The sequence below is a fragment of the Pongo abelii genome, chromosome Y, assembly GCF_028885655.2.
Source record: "Pongo abelii isolate AG06213 chromosome Y, NHGRI_mPonAbe1-v2.0_pri, whole genome shotgun sequence".
Taxonomy (NCBI): Eukaryota; Metazoa; Chordata; class Mammalia; order Primates; family Hominidae; genus Pongo; species Pongo abelii.
Window position 1 is genome coordinate 47,359,269 of NC_072009.2, and position 20,171 is coordinate 47,379,439.

Genomic DNA, 20,171 nt, shown 5'->3' on the forward strand with positions numbered 1-20,171 from the left:
CCTTGTTACTTTGCTATTTAAAGTAGATTTGACATATTCTGTCACTTATTGGTGATAAATAACGCTTATTTCCTTCTTAGTTCATTTTATTTATATCTTAGTTGAAAAGACATTTTCTTTGATGGAAAATAAAGTAACAGAATAGTAGTGAAATAGTTATTCAGTGTTTCTCATTTGTTGACGTTTTCCCTGTGCTTGAAACACATACGGTATACCTCATCTTGTTTTTCCTTCTCTGAACAATGGCTAGAATAAAGGCCCTACTTTTAACATTTACTGTGAGCCATTACCGAATCTGGGTGTATTCATGCCTGCTGCGTACCTATATGTATTCAAACAATTAGTATTTATTGAAACATATGAGACTTTATACTGTCTCTTTTCCAGTATTGGATTATATACTGCACTTAGTTTTTCAACATAAAGTACAGAAAACGCCATAAATTCTGTAGAACTACATATTACCTTATAATATTGTCAAACACAAATCAGTCCGGAAGCATTTTTACAGGGAAATAGCAAATGTATTAATTTAACTTACATTGAACTCTGTCTTAATGTAGCCTTATCACCAGTGTAAGAAATAACTTCTGGGTGGGCATAAGTACACAATATAAGTAAGGTTAAGTTTGCCTGGTGAAATAGCCAGTTCTTTTGTCATTTGCTGTTCCCCCTCCACGCCCAACCGTAGGACTTGACCGAGAATAATACATTCTTCATAACTCAGTCAGTCATATGCAATTCTGCATTGTTGTATATAGAAAAATAATTAGTATTTCAATGTTTTTCATATTTTTGTTCTACTGGGAATATTTCTTTCTAATTAAAAAAAAGTTTTACCTTATTAATTCATTCTTTCTGTATAATTTATTTTCAGGCATATCGTACTTATCCAAATGCACCAGTTCAGGTCATCACTAGATATCAGTCGCCTGTATATAATTATCAGGTAATGTAAGAGGAAGTAAAATGATTTGCTTTCCGATATTATAGAGGCCTTTAACTTGTTTATACAAATTTCCTGAATAATTTGTCATTTTAAACTAGTGAAGTGTACCTAAAATTTAAGGCGACACTTAGAATTAGAGTAGAATGAAGACCTCTGTCTTATTTAGAAGTAATGAAGTAATATTTTACTTGGCAGTAACTTTTCTGTAGAACAGATTTCTGAGATTTGGTGTCCCCTTCTTCATTTCTGGATTGTAGTTTTCATCTTTGCTGTCAAATAACTGAATGAAACATCCAAAGTTGACTTTGCTGAATTTTGTTAGGGAGATAGAGTGAAGTAAAATTATGATCCACTTTTTAGAGCACAGAATTCCAATTATATTTTCATTTTAGCTGGCTGTTTCACGGTGGTAATTCTCTGGATCTCTTTTCATAGATAGGACTATGTCTATGACCCATAATTATATCTATGGTGATAAACTGAAAGAGCTACTATCTTTGAAGTTTCCACATTGCCAACTCCAGAAAATTTGGAGAAAGGTGAAGTTTCATATATAAAAGTAACAAGAACATCATGGACTAAAAACATAAAGTACTTAAGTTTTCCATTGTGTTACTTTTATTATAATGAAAAAGGAGACAGCAGGATAAGTACTTCAATATTGTGTTTCTCATGTGTTTTTGAAAATGTGTAGGAATATTTTAATAGTTTTGGTGTCCGTTTTTTTTGTTTGTTTGTTTGTTTTTTTTTAAAGATGCCACCATAGTGGCCTGTTGGAGAGCAAAGGGATTGTGTTGTACTTGACATTAAGTGAATTAGCCAAACGTACACTTCCTGTTCATTCTTGATTTTTTTCCATGTCATGTGTGCCTATAAATATGTTTAAATGATTCTTTATATTAATGTTTTATTTATTTGTTTTTTTACTTTCTTGTTAACCCGATTATAAACTCCAATGGGAGCAACAGTGCCTTTTTTGCTCTCAGGTTTTTATGTGCTTAAGCAATGGCAGGTCCACATAGTGATAGACTATATAATCAAAGAAAGGTAGTATTCACGTGGCTTTAGAATTAGTATGTATCTGCGTAGAATCTGCCTCTGGCTTTACCAGCAATAGAACATTTGTAGAAGAGAAACAGAAATGCTTTGCTGTTAATTACTCTTAAATAAGAATAGGAATAAACAAGAGTATTACCTCTAAACCACCTGAGCTGCTTTCCCCCCTTATAACCAGTTCCTAAAGTGCATGAAAGCAGCTCTCCTTACGTGTCTGCCCACTTTATTCTTCCGTAAGTTTAGCAGTTCATCTAGCTACTCTTTATTTGAAATGATTTCCAGATGCCTCCTCATGTAAATTGCTGACTTCTGGATATATTCTGGTTCTGGAATGGGTAGATTTCCGATGTGGTTTGATATATATATATAAATCGCGTGAGCTTCTGGCATCTGATTTCTCTGATCCTGCTTACATTGATATTTAAAGTAGGATTTGACATACTCTACCACTTACTGTTGATAAATAGCGTTTGTATTCTTCTTAGTCTATTTTATTTATGTGTTAGTTTAAAAGACATATTCTTTGATGGAAAATAAAGTAACAAAATAATAGTGAACCAGTTGTGCAGTGTCTCTAATTTGTTGACATTTTCCACGTGCTTGAAACATGTATGGTATACCTCTTCTTTTTCCTTCTCTGAACAGTGGCTAGAAAAAAAGCCCTACTTGTTTGTGTCATTGACTGTGAGCCATTACTGAATCTGGGTGTATTCATGTATGCTGCTGCCTGTATGTTTTCAAACAATAAGAATTTATTGAAACATACAAGACATACTTTCTCTTCTGCACTATTGGATTATAGACTGCACTTAGTTTTTCGGAATGAAGTACAATAAAAGCCATAACATCTATAGAACTACATGTTACCCTATAATATTGTCTAATACAAAACAGTCTAGCAATATTTTTACAGGGAGATAGCAAATGTGTTAATTTAACTTACATTGCAATCTGTCTAAGTGGAGCCTTATCACCAGTGTAAGAAATAACTTCTGGGTGGGCATAAGTACCCGGTATATATAAGGTAAACTTTAGCTGGTGAAATAGTCACTTCTTTTGTCATTTGTCTCTTCCCCCTCCCCACCCAAAGGGTAGCACTTGACAAGAGAATTTTTATTTCTTCATAAAGTCAGTCATTTAGAAATCTGCATTGCTGTACGTAGAAAAACAATTACTGTTTCAAGGTTTTTCATATTTTTGTTATATTGGGAATTGTATTTCTTTCTATTTAAAAAAACGTTTTACCGTATTAATTCATTCTTTCTGTCAACTTTATTTTCAGGCTTATTCTACTTATCCAGATTCACCAGGTCAATTTACATCTATAAATTCTGTCATCCCTGGATATCAGTTGCCTGTATATAATTATCAGGTAATTGAAGAGGGAGTAAAATGTTTTACTTTCAGCTACTATTGAGGCCTTCCAACTTGTTTATACAACTTGCTTGAATAATTTGTCATTTTAAAGTAGTGAAATGTACCTAAAATTTAAGAAATCACTTAGAATTCGTGTAATGAGGACCTCTGTGTTACTTAGAAGTGATGAAATAAGATTTTGACAGGAGTGTACTCAGCAATAACTTTTGTGTAGAACAATTTCTGAGATTTGTGTTTCCGTCTTTGTTTCAGCATGTATTTTGTTATCTTTGCTGTCAAAGAGCTGAAACATCCAGGCTGACTTTCATGAATCTTGCAGAGATATAAAGTGAAATAAAAGCTTTACCCAATTCTTAGAGCACAGAATTCCAATTGTATTTTTATTTTAGCTTGCTGCTTCATGGTAGTAGTTCTCTGGGTCTGTTTTCAACGATACAACTCTTATCTATGACCCGTAATCATATGTGTGGTAACAAATTCAAAGAATTAATATCTTTGAGGATGCTACAATTCTATTTCCAGAAAATTGGGAAGATTGAGGTTTTCCATGTAGAAGTAACAACAAGAACTTCAGGGATTAGAAACCTAAAGTACTTCTTTTTACTATTCTGTTTCTTTCGTTATAACAAAGGAGCCATCATGATAAATACTTCAATATTATGTAACTCACGGGTTTTTGAAAATGTGTAGGAGTATTTACATAATTTTGGTTACTTTTTTTTTTTTAAAAAAAAAGATTCCACTGCACTGGCCTGTTGGGGCGCAAAGGAGTTATGTTGTTCCTCTGGTAAAGCGAATTAGTGAAACATATACTTCCTCTTCTTTCTTGACTTTTTGTGTGTCATATGTGCCTATAAATATTTTAAATCATCCTTTATATTAATGTGTTACGTTTTGTTACTTTCTTTTTAACCTGCCATGGCAGCAACAGTGCCTTTTTCTCTCTCAGGTTTTGTATGCTTAAGCAATGGCTTATCCACGTAATGACAAGTGTTCAGTTACTTGTTGGTAGATTATTTAATGTAAGAAAGGTAGTCCTAATGTGGCTTTACCTAAGAACGGTAGTATTAATTTGGCTTTAGAAGAGCATGTATCTGATTAGAATCTGCATCTGGATTTACCAAGCATAAAAAATTTGATAAAGAGAAACAAATGTTTTTCTGTTAATTACCCTTAAAGAAGAATAGGATTAAAAAGAGCATTACCTCTATAACACCTGAGCTGCTTTCCCCCATGTAACTAAAATATTTGAAAGCAGTTCTTCTCATGTGTCTGCCTACTTTATTCTTCTCTAAGTTTAGCAATTAATCCAGCTATTCTTTATTTGAAATGATTTCCAGATGCCTCTGCATATAAATTGCTGACTTCTGGATATATTCTGATTCTGGAATGGGTAGATTTCTGATAGTTTTAGATATCTGTAAATCCCATCAGTTTCTAGTGGGTAGTGTCTCTGATCCTTGTTACTTTGCTATTTAAAGTAGATTTGACATATTCTGTCGCGTATTGGTGATAAATAACGTTTATTTCCTTCTTAGTTCATTTTATTTATATCTTAGTTGAAAAGACATTTTCTTTGATGGAAAACAAAGTAACAGAATAGTAGTGAAATAGTTATTCAGTGTTTCTCATTTGTTGACGTTTTCCCTGTGCTTGAAACATGTACGGTATACCTCATCAATGGCTAGAATAAAAGCCCTACTTCTAACATTTACTGTGAGCCATTACCGAATCTGGGTATATTCATGCCTGCTGCGTACCTATATGTGTTCAAACAATTAGTATTTATTGAAACATATGAGACTTTATACTGTCTCTTTTCCAGTATTGGATTATATACTGCACTTAGTTTTTCAACGTAAAGTACGGAAAACGCCATAAATTCTGTAGAACTACATATTACCTTATAGTATTGTCAAACACAAATCAGTCCGGAAGCATTTTTACAGGGAAATAGGAAATGTATTAATTTAACTTACATTGAACTCTGTCTTAATGCAGCCTTATCACCAGTGTAAGAAATAACTTCTGGGTGGGCATAAGTACACAATGTAAGTAAGGTTAACTTTGCCTGGTGAAATAGCCAATTCTTTTGTCATTTGTCTGTTCCCCCTCCACGCCCAACCGTAGGACTTGACCGAGAATAATACGTTCTTCATAAATCAGTCAGTCATACACAATTCTGCATTGTTGTATATAGAAAAATAATTAGTATTTCAATGTTTTTCATATTTTTGTTCTGCTGGGAATATTTCTTTCTAATTAAAAAAAAAGTTTTACCTTATTAATTCATTCTTTCTGTATAATTTATTTTCAGGCATATCGTACTTATCCAAATGCACCAGTTCAGGTCATCACTAGATATCAGTTGCCTGTATATAATTATCAGGTAATGTAAGAGGAAGTAAAATGATTTGCTTTCCGATATTATAGAGGCCTTTAACTTGTTTATACAAATTTCCTGAATAATTTGTCATTTTAAACTAGTGAAGTGTACCTAAAATTTAAGGCAACACTTAGAATTAGTGTAGAATGAAGACCTCTGTCTTATTTAGAAGTAATGAAGTAATATTTTGACAGGAATATACTTGGCAGTAACTTTTCTGTAGAACAGATTTCTGAGATTTGGTGTCCCCTTCTTCATTTCTGGATTGTAGATTTCATCTTTGCTGTCAAATAACTGAATGAAACATCCAAAGTTGACTTTGCTGAATTTTGTTAGGGAGATAGAGTGAAGTAAAATTATGATCCACTTTTTAGAGCACAGAATTCCAATTATATTTTCATTTTAGCTGGCTGTTTCACGGTGGTAATTCTCTGGATCTCTTTTCATAGATAGGACTATGTCTATGACCCATAATTATATCTATGGTGATAAACTGAAAGAGCTACTATCTTTGAAGTTTCCACATTGCCAACTCCAGAAAATTTGGAGAAAGGTGAAGTTTCATATATAAAAGTAACAAGAATATCATGGACTAAAAACATAAAGTACTTAAGTTTTCCATTGTGTTACTTTTATTATAATGAAAAAGGAGACAGCAGGATAAGTACTTCAATATTGTGTTTCTCATGTGTTTTTGAAAATGTGTAGGAATATTTTAATAGTTTTGGTGTCCGTTTTTTTTTTTTTTTTTTTTTTAAAGATGCCACCATAGTGGCCTGTTGGAGAGCAAAGGGATTATGTTGTACTTGACGTTAAGTGAATTAGCCAAACGTACACTTCCTGCTCATTCTTGATTTTTTTCCATGTCATATGTGCCTATAAATATGTTTAAATGATTCTTTATATTAATGTTTTATTTATTTGTTTTTTTACTTTCTTGTTAACCCGATTATAAACTCCAATGGGAGCAACAGTGCCTTTTTTGCTCTCAGGTTTTTATGTGCTTAAGCAATGGCAGGTCCACATAGTGATAGACTATATAATCAAAGAAAGGTAGTATTCACGTGGCTTTAGAATTAGTATGTATCTGCGTAGAATCTGCCTCTGGCTTTACCAGCAATAGAACATTTGTAGAAGAGAAACAGAAATGCTTTGCTGTTAATTACTCTTAAATAAGAATAGGAATAAACAAGAGTATTACCTCTAAACCACCTGAGCTGCTTTCCCCCCTTATAACCAGTTCCTAAAGTGCATGAAAGCAGCTCTCCTTACGTGTCTGCCCACTTTATTCTTCTGTAAGTTTAGCAGTTCATCTAGCTACTCTTTATTTGAAATGATTTCCAGATGCCTCCTCATGTAAATTGCTGACTTCTGGATATATTCTGGTTCTGGAATGGGTAGATTTCCGATGTGGTTTGATATATATATATATAAATCGCGTGAGCTTCTGGCATCTGATTTCTCTGATCCTGCTTACATTGATATTTAAAGTAGGATTTGACATACTCTATCACTTACTGTTGATAAATAACGTTTGTATTCTTCTTAGTCTATTTTATTTATGTGTTAGTTTAAAAGACATATTCTTTGATGGAAAATAAAGTAACAAAATAATAGTGAACCAGTTGTGCAGTGTCTCTAATTTGTTGACATTTTCCACGTGCTTGAAACATGTATGGTATACCTCTTCTTTTTCCTTCTCTGAACAGTGGCTAGAAAAAAAGCCCTACTTGTTTGTGTCATTGACTGTGAGCCATTACTGAATCTGGGTGTATTCATGTATGCTGCTGCCTGTATGTTTTCAAACAATAAGAATTTATTGAAACATACAAGACATACTTTCTCTTCTCCACTATTGGATTATAGACTGCACTTAGTTTTTCGGAATGAAGTACAGAAAAAGCCATAACATCTATAGAACTACATGTTACCCTATAATATTGTCTAATACAAAACAGTCTAGAAATATTTTTACAGGGAGATAGCAAATGTGTTAATTTAACTTACATTGCAGTCTGTCTTAGTGGAGCCTTATCACCAGTGTAAGAAATAACTTCTGAGTGGGCATAAGTACCCGACATATATGAGGTAAACTTTGGCTGGTGAAATAGTCACTTCTTTTGTCATTTGTCTCTTCCCCCTCCCCACCCAAAGGGTAGCACTTGACAAGAGAATTTTTATTTCTTCATAAAGTCAGTCATTTAGAAATCAGCATTGCTGTACGTAGAAAAACAATTACTGTTTCAAAGTTTTTCATATTTTTGTTATATTGGGAATTGTATTTCTTTCTATTTAAAAAAACGTTTTACCGTATTAATTCATTCTTTCTGTCAACTTTATTTTCAGGCTTATTCTACTTATCCAGATTCACCAGGTCAACTTACATCTATAAATTCTGTCATCCCTGGATATCAGTTGCCTGTATATAATTATCAGGTAATTGAAGAGGGAGTAAAATGTTTTACTTTCAGCTACTATTGAGGCCTTCCAACTTGTTTATACAAATTGCTTGAATAGTTTGTCATTTTAAAGTAGTGAAAGGTACCTAAAATTTAAGAAATCACTTAGAATTCGTGTAATGAGGACCTCTGTGTTACTTAGAAGTGATGAAATAAGATTTTGACAGGAGTGTACTCAGCAATAACTTTTGTGTAGAACAATTTCTGAGATTTGTGTTTCCGTCTTTGTTTCAGCATGTATTTTGTTATCTTTGCTGTCAAAGAGCTGAAACATCCAGGCTGACTTTCATGAATCTTGCAGAGATATAAAGTGAAATAAAAGCTTTACCCAATTCTTAGAGCACAGAATTCCAATTGTATTTTTATTTTAGCTTGCTGCTTCATGGTAGTAGTTCTCTGGGTCTGTTTTCAACGATACAACTCTTATCTATGACCCGTAATCATACGTGTGGTAACAAATTCAAAGAATTAATATCTTTGAGGATGCTACAATTCTATTTCCAGAAAATTGGGAAGATTGAGGTTTTCCATGTAGAAGTAACAACAAGAACTTCAGGGTCTAATTAGAAACCTAAAGTACTTCTTTTTTTCTATTCTGTTTCTTTCATTATAACAAAGGAGCCATCATGATAAATACTTCAACATTATGTAACTCACGGGTTTTTGAAAATGTGTAGGAGTATTTACATAATTTTGGTTACTTTTTCTTTTTTTTAAAAAGATTCCACTGCACTGGCCTGTTGGGGCGCAAAGGAGTTATGTTGTTCCTCTGGTAAAGCGAATTAGTGAAACATATACTTCCTCTTCTTTCTTGATTTTTTGTGTGTCATATGTGCCTATAAATATTTTAAATCATCCTTTATATTAATGTGTTACGTTTTGTTACTTTCTTTTTAACCTCCCATGGCAGCAACAGTGCCTTTTTCTCTCTCAGGTTTTGTATGCTTAAGCAGTGGCTTATCCACGTAATGACAAGTGTTCAGTTACTTGTTGGTAGATTATTTAATGTAAGAAAGGTAGTCCTAATGTGGCTTTACCTAAGAACGGTAGTATTAATTTGGCTTTAGAAGAGCATGTATCTGATTAGAATCTGCGTGTGGATTTACCAAGCATAAAAAATTTGATAAAGAGAAACAGAAATGTTTTTCTGTTAATTACTCTTAAAGAAGAGTAGGATTAAAAAGAGCATTACCTCTATAACACCTGAGCTGCTTTCCCCCATGTAACTAAAATATTTGAAAGCAGTTCTTCTCATGTGTCTGCCTACTTTATTCTTCTCTAAGTTTAGCAATTAATCCAGCTATTCTTTATTTGAAATGATTTCCAGATGCCTCTGCATATAAATTGCTGACTTCTGGTTATATTCTGATTCTGGAATGGGTAGATTTCTGATAGTTTTAGATATCTGTAAATCCCATCAGTTTCTAGCGTGTAGTGTCTCTGATTCTTGTTACTTTGCTATTTAAAGTAGATTTGACATATTCTGTCACTTATTGGTGATAAATAACGTTTATTTCCTTCTTAGTTCATTTTATTTATATCTTAGTTGAAAAGACATTTTCTTTGATGGAAAACAAAGTAAAAGAATAGTAGTGAAATAGTTATTCAGTGTTTCTCATTTGTTGACGTTTTCCCTGTGCTTGAAACATGGTACGGTATACCTCATCAATGGCTAGAATAAAAGCCCTACTTCTAACATTTACTGTGAGCCATTACCGAATCTGGGTGTATTCATGCCTGCTGCGTACCTATATGTGCTCAAACAATTAGTATTTATTGAAACATATGAGACTTTATACTGTCTCTTTTCCAGTATTGGATTATATACTGCACTTAGTTTTTCAACGTAAAGTACGGAAAACGCCATAAATTCTGTAGAACTACATATTACCTTATAGTATTGTCAAACACAAATCAGTCCGGAAGCATTTTTACAGGGAAATAGCAAATGTATTAATTTAACTTACATTGAACTCTGTCTTAATGCAGCCTTATCACCAGTGTAAGAAATAACTTCTGGGTGGGCATAAGTACACAATATAAGTAAGGTTAAGTTTGCCTGGTGAAATAGCCAGTTCTTTTGTCATTTGTCTGTTCCCCCTCCACGCCCAACCGTAGGACTTGACCGAGAATAATACATTCTTCATAAATCAGTCAGTCATACACAATTCTGCATTGTTGTATATAGAAAAATAATTAGTATTTCAATGTTTTTCATATTTTTCTTCTACTGGGAATATTTCTTTCTAATTAAAAAAAAAGTTTTACCTTATTAATTCATTCTTTCTGTATAATTTATTTTCAGGCATATCGTACTTATCCAAATGCACCAGTTCAGGTCATCACTAGATATCAGTTGCCTGTATATAATTATCAGGTAATGTAAGAGGAAGTAAAATGATTTGCTTTCCGATATTAGAGAGGCCTTTAACTTGTTTATACAAATTTCCTGAATAGTTTGTCATTTTAAACTAGTGAAGTGTACCTAAAATTTAAGGCAACACTTAGAATTAGTGTAGAATGAAGACCTCTGTCTTATTTAGAAGTAATGAAGTAATATTTTGACAGGAATATACTTGGCAGTAACTTTTCTGTAGAACAGATTTCTGAGATTTGGTGTCCGCTTCTTCATTTCTGGATTGTAGTTTTCATCTTTGCTGTCAAATAACTGAATGAAACATCCAAAGTTGACTTTGCTGAATTTTGTTAGGGAGATAGAGTGAAGTAAAATTATGATCCACTTTTTAGAGCACAGAATTCCAATTATATTTTCATTTTAGCTGGCTGTTTCACGGTAGTAATTCTCTGGATCTCTTTTCATAGATAGGACTATGTCTATGACCCATAATTATATCTATGGTGATAAACTGAAAGAGCTACTATCTTTGAGGTTTCCACATTGCCAACTCCAGAAAATTTGGAGAAAGGTGAAGTTTCATATATAAAAGTAACGAGAATGTCATGGACTAAAAACATAAAGTACTTAAGTTTTCCATTGTGTTACTTTTATTATAATGAAAAAGGAGACAGCAGGATAAGTACTTCAATATTGTGTTTCTCATGTGTTTTTGAAAATGTGTAGGAATATTTTAATAGTTTTGGTGTCCGTTTTTTTTTTTTTTAAAGATGCCACCATAGTGGCCTGTTGGAGAGCAAAGGGATTGTGTTGTACTTGACATTAAGTGAATTAGCCAAACGTACACTTCCTGTTCATTCTTGATTTTTTTCCATGTCATGTGTGCCTATAAATATGTTTAAATGATTCTTTATATTAATGTTTTATTTATTTGTTTTTTTACTTTCTTGTTAACCCGATTATAAACTCCAATGAGAGCAACAGTGCCTTTTTTGCTCTCAGGTTTTTATGTGCTTAAGCAATGGCAGGTCCACATACTGATAGACTATATAATCAAAGAAAGGTAGTATTCACGTGGCTTTAGAATTAGTATGTATCTGTGTAGAATCTGCCTCTGGCTTTACCAGCAATAGAACATTTGTAGAAGAGAAACAGAAATGCTTTGCTGTTAATTACTCTTAAATAAGAATAGGAATAAACAAGAGTATTACCTCTAAACCACCTGAGCTGCTTTCCCCCCTTATAACCAGTTCCTAAAGTGCATGAAAGCAGCTCTCCTTACGTGTCTGCCCACTTTATTCTTCCGTAAGTTTAGCAGTTCATCTAGCTACTCTTTATTTGAAATGATTTCCAGATGCCTCCTCATGTAAATTGCTGACTTCTGGATATGTTCTGGTTCTGGAATGGGTAGATTTCCGATGTGGTTTGATATATATATATAAATCGCGTGAGCTTCTGGCATCTGATTTCTCTGATCCTGCTTACATTGATATTTAAAGTAGGATTTGACATACTCTATCACTTACTGTTGATAAATAACGTTTGTATTCTCCTTAGTCTATTTTATTTATGTGTTAGTTTAAAAGACATATTCTTTGATGGAAAATAAAGTAACAAAATAATAGTGAACCAGTTGTGCAGTGTCTCTAATTTGTTGACATTTTCCACGTACTTGAAACATGTATGGTATACCTCTTCTTTTTCCTTCTCTGAACAGTGGCTAGAAAAAAAGCCCTACTTGTTTGTGTCATTGACTGTGAGCCATTACTGAATCTGGGTGTATTCATGTATGCTGCTGCCTGTATGTTTTCAAACAATAAGAATTTATTGAAACATACAAGACATACTTTCTCTTCTCCACTATTGGATTATAGACTGCACTTAGTTTTTCGGAATGAAGTACAGAAAAAGCCATAATATCTATAGAACTACATGTTACCCTATAATATTGTCTAATACAAAACAGTCTAGAAATATTTTTACAGGGAGATAGCAAATGTGTTAATGTAACTTACACTGCAATCTGTCTTAATGGAGCCTTATCACCAGTGTAAGAAATAACTTCTGGGTGAGCTTAAGTACCCGATATATATAAGGTAAACTTTGGCTGGTGAAATAGTCACTTCTTTTGTCATTTGTCTCTTCCCCCTCCCCACCCAAAGGGTAGCACTTGACAAGAGAATTTTTATTTCTTCATAAAGTCAGTCATTTAGAAATCTGCATTGCTGTACGTAGAAAAACAATTACTGTTTCAAAGTTTTTCATATTTTTGTTATATTGGGAATTGTATTTCTTTCTAATTTTAAAAAACGGTTTACCGTATTCATTTTTTTCTGTAACCTTTATTTTCAGGCATTTCCTGCTTATCCAAATTCACCAGTTCAGGTCACCACTGGATATCAGTTGCCTGTATATAATTATCAGGTAATGTAAGAGGAAGTAAAATGATTTGCTTTCCGATATTAGAGAGGCCTTTAACTTGTTTATACAAATTTCCTGAATAGTTTGTCATTTTAAACTAGTGAAGTATAGGTAAATTTAAGAAAACACTTAGAATAAGTCTAGAATGAAGACCTATGTATTACTTAGAAGTAATGGAATAATATTTTGACAGGACTATACTTGGCAATAACTTTTCTGTAGAAGAGTTTTCTGAGATTTGGCCCTTCTATATTTCAGGATATAGTTTTCATCTTTGCTGTCAAATAGCTGAATGAAACATGCAGAATGACTTTCATGAATTTTTTAGGGATATAGAGTGAATAAAATTATTACCCAATTCTTAGAGCACGTAATTCAAATTATAGTTTCATTTTAGCAGGCTGCTTCACCACAGTTGTTGTCTGGTTCTCTTTTCATAGTAGATAGGACTCTATCTATGACCAATAATCATATCTGTCATAATAAATTGAAAGTAGTAACATCTTTGAGATTTCCACAATGCCAAATCCAAAAAATTGGGGAAAAGGTGAGGTTTTATATTTATATGTGGAAGTAACAAGAATATCAGGGATTAGAACCATAAAGCACTTCTTTTTTCCATTCCGTGTCTTTTATTATAATAACAAAGGAGCCAGTATAAGTACTTCAATATTATATATATCATGTGTTTTTGAAAATGTTTAGGAATATTTGAGTAATTTTGATTTCCTGTTTTTTTTTGTTTGTTTGTTTGTTTGTTTTTTTTTTTTTTTTTTAAGATGCCACTGCAGTGGCCTGTTGCGGAGCAAAGGAGGTAGGTTGTACCTCGGGTAAAGTGAATTAGCCTACCATGCACTTCCTGTTCTTTCTGGATTATTTTCCATATCATACATGCCTATAAGTATTTTTAAATGGTTCTTTATATTAATGTGTTACATTTTGTTACTTTCTTTTTAACCCAGTTGCAGTCTCCCATGGGCACAACAGTGCCTTTTTCTCTCTCAGGTTTTTGTGTGCTTAAGCAGTGGCTGGTCCACATAATAAGTGTTCAGTTACTTGTTGATAGACTGTGTAATCTAAGAAAGATAGTATTAATGTTACTTTAGAATTAGCGTGTATCTGCCTAGGGTCTGCCTCTGGCTTTACCAGCCACAAAAAACTTGTTGAAGAGAAACAGAAATGTTTTGCTGTTAATTACTCTTAAATAAGAGTAGGAATAAAAAAGAGTATTACCTCTAAAACACCTGAGCTTCTTTCCCCCCTTATACCTAGTTCCGAAAATATTAGAAAGCAGCTGTTCTGATGTTTCTGCCTAGTTTATTCTTTAAGGATAGCGATTAATCTAGCTCTTCTTTACTTGCAATGATTTCCAGATGCCACCTCATATAAACTGCTGACTTCTGGGTATATTCTGGTTCTGGAATGTATAGATTTCTGATGTCATTTACTATACCTATAAATCCTGTGAATTTCTGGCATGCAATTTCTCTGATCCTGATTACTTTGATATTTAAAGTAGGATTTGACATACTCTATCACTTATTGGTGATAAATAACGTTTATTTTCTTCTTAGTCCATTCTCTTTATGTGTTAGTTGAAAAGACATTTTCTTTGATGGAAAATAAAGTAACAAAATAGTAGTGAAATAGTTCTTCAGTGTCTCTCATTTATTGACATTCTGGATGTACTTGAAATGTGTAGGATTATACCTCTTCTTCTTTTTTCTTCTCTGAACAATGGCTAGAGAAAAAGCCCTACTTGTTTCTAACATTTACAGTGAGCCGTTACTGAATCTGGGTGTATTCATGTATGCTGCTTCGTATATGTTTTCAAACAATAAGTATTTATTGAAACATATAAGACATTGTACTGTCCTTCTCCAGTTTTGGATTGTATACTGCCCTTAGTTTTTCGAAATGAAGTACAGAAAAAAACATAACATCTGTAGGAGAACTACATATTACCGTGTAGTATTGTCAAACACAAAACTATCTGGAAGTATATTGACAAAGAAATAGCAAATGTATTAACTTAACTTACATTGACATCTGTCTTAATGGAGCCTTATCAGCAGCGTAAGAAATAACTTCTGGGTGGGCGTAAGTACACAGTGTAAGTTAGGTAAACTTTGCCTGGTGAAATAGTCACTACTTTTGTCATTTGTGTGTTCCCCTGCCCCACCCAAAGGGGCTTAGCACTTGATAGAGAATATTTCTTTCTTCCTAAATTGATTCATTCGTTTAGAATTCCGCATTGTTGTATTTAGAAAAGTAACAAATATTTTAAAGTTTTTCATTTTTTTTTTAAATTTTGGGAATAATATTTCTTTCTAATTTAAAAAGATGTTTTACCGTATTCATTCTTTCTGTAAACTTACTTTCAGACATATCTTACCCAGATTCACCAGGTCAGGTCACCACTGGGTATCAGTTGCCTGTATATAATTATCAGGTAACTGAAGAGGGAGTAAAATGATTTATTTTCAGATACTGTTGAGCCCTTTAAGTTGTTTATACAAATTTCCTGAATAGTGTGTCATTTTAAACTAGTGAAGTGTACCTAAAATTTAGGAAAACACTTGCAATTGGTCTGGAATGAAGCCCTCTGTATTATTTAGAAGTAATGGATTAACATTGTGACAGGAATATAGTTAGCGATAACTTTTCTGTAAAACAGTTTTCTGAGATTCTCTGTAAAACAGTTTTCTGAGATTCATTGTCCCCTTCTGTATTTCAGCATGTAGTTTTTCATCTTCACTGTCAAATAGCTGAAACATCCAGACTGACTTTCATCAATTGTTTAGGGAGATAGAGTGAAATAAAATTATCATCCCATTCTTAGAGCACAGAATTCCAATTATATTTCTATTTTAGCTTGCTGCTTCATGATAGTAGTTCTCTGGGCCTCTTTTCATAGATGTGACTATATCTGTGACCCATAATCATATCTATGGTGATAAGTAATAAATTGAAAGAACTCGTATCCTTGAGATTTCCACAATGCCAACTCCAGAAAATTGGGAAAATGGCGAGGTTTTACATATAAAAGGTAACAAGAACGTCAGGGGTTAGAAACATAAAGTACTTCTTTTTTCTACTCTGTTTCTTTCATTTTAGTAACAAAGGAGCCAGCATGATAAGTGCTTCAATATTGTGTATCTCATGAGTGTTTTAAAATGTGTAAGAATATTTTAATAGTTTTGGTTTCCTTCTTTTTTTTTTTTTTTTTTTTTTTTAAGATGCCACCACAGTGGCCTGTTGGGGAGCAAAAGGGGTTATGGAGTAAAGTGAAATTAATGAAACATATACTTCCTCATCTTTCTTGACTTATTTTTCTATGCCATATATGCCTATAGATATTTTTAAATGGTTCTTTATATTAATGTTTTATGTTTTGTTACTTTAACCCAATTGTAAACTCCCATGGGAGCAACAGTGCCTTTTTGTCTCTCAGGTTTTTGTGTGCTGAAACAGTAGCTGGTCCACATAATGATAAGTGTTCAGTTACTTGTTGATAGACCATATAATCCAGGAATGGTAGTATTAACTTGGCTTTAGAATTGGCATGTATCTGCCTAGAATATGCCTCTGGCTTTACTAGCCATAAAAAATTTGTTGAAGAGAAACCGAAATGTTTTGCTATTAATTTCTCTTAAAGAGGAATCGGAATAAAATGTTTTGCTATTAATTCCTCTTAAAGAGGAATTAGAGTATTACCTCGAATACACCAGAGCTGCTGTCTTACATCACGACTGGATATTTGAAGGATATAATAAGTGTTAAAATTCTCAAACACTCCCGTACTACCTTTGTTTCTTAGAATCCTTCTACCTCTGATTATGTTGATGCCTGGAAGAGATTTTAAAACCAAAGGCTGCCTTAATGTATTTCGACTTTTCGTTTAAAACAAGGTTTCTGAAGTAGCACAATTGAGTTTCAACACAACCTACGTTGAAACTTTTGATACCAGCTCACCTTTTTGAGGAATAAATAAGTAGCTTTTAAACGTATCTGTGTATCTGTTTAATTACACTTTCATTATTTTAAATATAGGCCTTATTCAGCTCTTAACTATCACTGTGGAGAAGTTGATACAGGAGGTGATGTTGTGCCAAATGAATGCTCAATTCATGAAGCTACCACACCCTCTGGAAATGGCCCACAGAAGGCAAACATCTAACTTTGAATTTTTTTAAAATATGTATTTTGTGTTTTTTTCTAGTTTTAACAACTTTTTTTGAGAAGCAAAAATTTTTGCCCAAATTTTAAGATGTTAGCCATAAATCATGGAGCTTAAATAATGGACCGATACTCAGAAGTTAATGTGAAGGTTGTTGAAATTTCAGATACCCCAAATATTCAGTATATACATAAAGGTTCTGATTCAGCAGTCGTTTCCTGTATTTCAGTTCCACTAATTTTCAAAAGCCATTCTTTAATAAATACTGTATTAATATGATTTGGAAGAATGCTATGGGAGGGTTTCCTCTAGAATTCTACTCAAAAGAAGAATTCGTATGAATTATATGTCCCTTTTCTTTTACCACAGTTTTGATCTTAAGCAGTGAAAAATATTATTTAAATAAGCATTCTCTCCATAACATTATATGTGGCAGAAGTTTCCAACAGTGGTGAAGTCAGGAGTAATTATTCAAATACTGAAATAGACAGCGTTGTTTCTGTTTTTTATCATTACTGCAAATTTCTGTAATAACAGTACTGTCACTCTTGCATCACATATGTTCTGTTAAATAGGTGGGAGTGTGGAAGTAGTTGATGTACTGGTAATAGGTATAATACCCAAGAAATCCCATTGGAGTGTAAATTCCTTGATTTGATATTGGATTTTAAATAGTGAATAAATATTAAAACATACTCTTACAGTGTAATTGGCAGATTTTGTCCTGATTTTTGTTTTTTTTTTTTTTTTCTTGAAACATTGGAGTTCACTTAGGGATTTAACAAACTGAGCTTTTTAAACCAGTATTGTATCGCTAAGTTTCTAAAATAATTCTTTGATTTGTCAGAAAACTTACATACTGAGGATATGTGGTAGGAATTACAAATCACATTTTTATGAATTTTTTTTTTTTTTTTTTTTTTTGAGACAGGGTCTTCCGGTGTCACCCAGGCTGGGAGTGCAGTGGTGTGATCTCGGCTCACTGCAACTTCCGTCTCCTCGGTTCCAGTAATTCTCCCTACCTCAGCCTCCTGAATAGGTGGAATTACAGGCGCCCGCCACCCAGCTAATTTTTGTATTTTTTAGTGGAGAAGGGGTTTCGCCGTGTTGGCCAGGATGGTCTTGAACTCCTGATCTCAGGTGATCTGTCTGCCTCGGCCTCCCAAAATGCTGGCATTACAGGTGTGAGCCACTGTTGCCAGCCTCTTTTAGCATTTTTTGCGTTTCTTTAGAAATAAACTAATATGTTCAGTAAACCATCAAAATAAAAGAAACACACACCCTTATTAAGAGCGAGTGAAAGAACGAGTTGTCTTTACATTACTGAAAACTTGTGTGTTTCAGAAATCTGTGGACCGAAGCATACAGATGGTGGTATCTTGTCTGTTTAATCCAGAGAGCAGACTGATAAATTCTGTTGTTACTCAAGATGACTACTTCAAGGTATGAAAGGAATGGTATGCATAATTAAAAAGCCCACTTGTTCCCTCTCAAGTTAGCTGTTTTCCTTGTGGTACATGTATTTTGAGATTTCTTAGAGGAATTTTTTTTTTTTTTTTTTTTTTTTTTGAGACGGAGTCTCGTTCTGTCACCCAGGCTGGAGTGCGGTGGCACCATCTAGGCTCACTGCAAGCTGCAAGCTCAACCTCGTGGGTTTACTTAATGCCATTCTCCTGCCTCAGCCTTCCAAGTAGCTGGGGCTACAGGCGCCCACCACCACGCCCAGCTAATTTTTTCTATTTTTAGTAGAGACGGGGTTTCACCATGTTAGCCAGGATGTTCTCTATCTCCTGACCTCGTGATCTGCCCGCCTCAGCCTCCCAAAGTGCTGGGATTACAGGCGTGAGCCACCGCGCTCGGCCTAGAGCATTTAATTGAACTGTTGGCATTTGACTGTAACCCAATAAACCAGTGTGGGTTTTACTTGGCAGTATATTTTCTGCTGCCAAACCTTGATATATATATGTAGTCGAATTTAGGGAAGAACCCTGCAGCAGAAATTTGTAATTGAAAGGGTTTACTAGAGAAGAGAGTTAGTTGACTACCATGACCAAATAGTAAAAGAAAATTTTAGATGCAGAAAGCAGATCTTGGCCGGGTACAGTGGCTCACGCCTGTAATCCCAACACTTGGGGGCTGAGGTGGGTGGATTGCTTGAGCTCAGGAGTTTGAGACCACCCTGGGTAACATGGCAAAACACCATCTCTACAAAAAAATACAAAAATCATCCAGTTGTGATAGTACATGCCTGTAGTCCCAACTACTCCAGAGGAGTCTGAGGCAGGAGGATTGCTTGAGCCTGGAAAGTTGAGGCTGCACCGAGCCGTGATCGTGCCATTGTAGTCCAGCCTGGGCAACAGAGTGAGAGACCTTTCTCTCAAAAAAAATAAAAATAAAAAAAAGAGAAGAAAAGTAGAACTTAATACATGCGTATTGGACTAAAGAGAAGAAAAGAAATGGTTTATTCAGATGATACACCTGAACAGTGTGAAGGGAGAAAAGGGGTAAAATGAAGCAGTAAAAAGTTCAGTAGAAAGAAAGAAAGGTTGATTCAGAGTTGGTGAAGTGGAAGAGAATGTGGCTAGTTGAATTCCAGAAAGATCTGATTTCTGATCCCACTTTCTATCCATGTTGGATAGACAAATCTTTTATTAAGGTTCTAGTTTTTACAAGTCTAGAATGAGAAGGTACAGGACTAAAGGTTTCTGGGTTCTTGTGGTTTTAAGTCTATAAATATGAAAAAGAACTAACCTGGTCAGCCCAGTGGGAGAAAAATACTATGGTTAATAAAGGGAAGGTGTTTTTTAAGTAACAATTTTATTGAAATAATAGCAGTAATACAATTTATGTATTTAAAGTGTGCACTTCACTGTTTTTTCGTATATTCAAGGTTGTGCAACCATGTCCACAATCAATTTTAGAATATTTAAATCACCCCAAAAATCACCCCACTACCTTAGCAGTCACCTGCTATTTTCCCAGAACTT

General features: G+C 33.9%; 1 pseudogene; it reads left to right on the top strand.

Annotated features, from left to right (window-relative positions):
- Positions 1–18,592, top strand: part of LOC129053201 (deleted in azoospermia protein 1-like) — a 57,301-nt pseudogene extending 38,709 nt beyond the window's left edge.
- Positions 18,593–20,171: the final 1,579 nt, after the last annotated feature.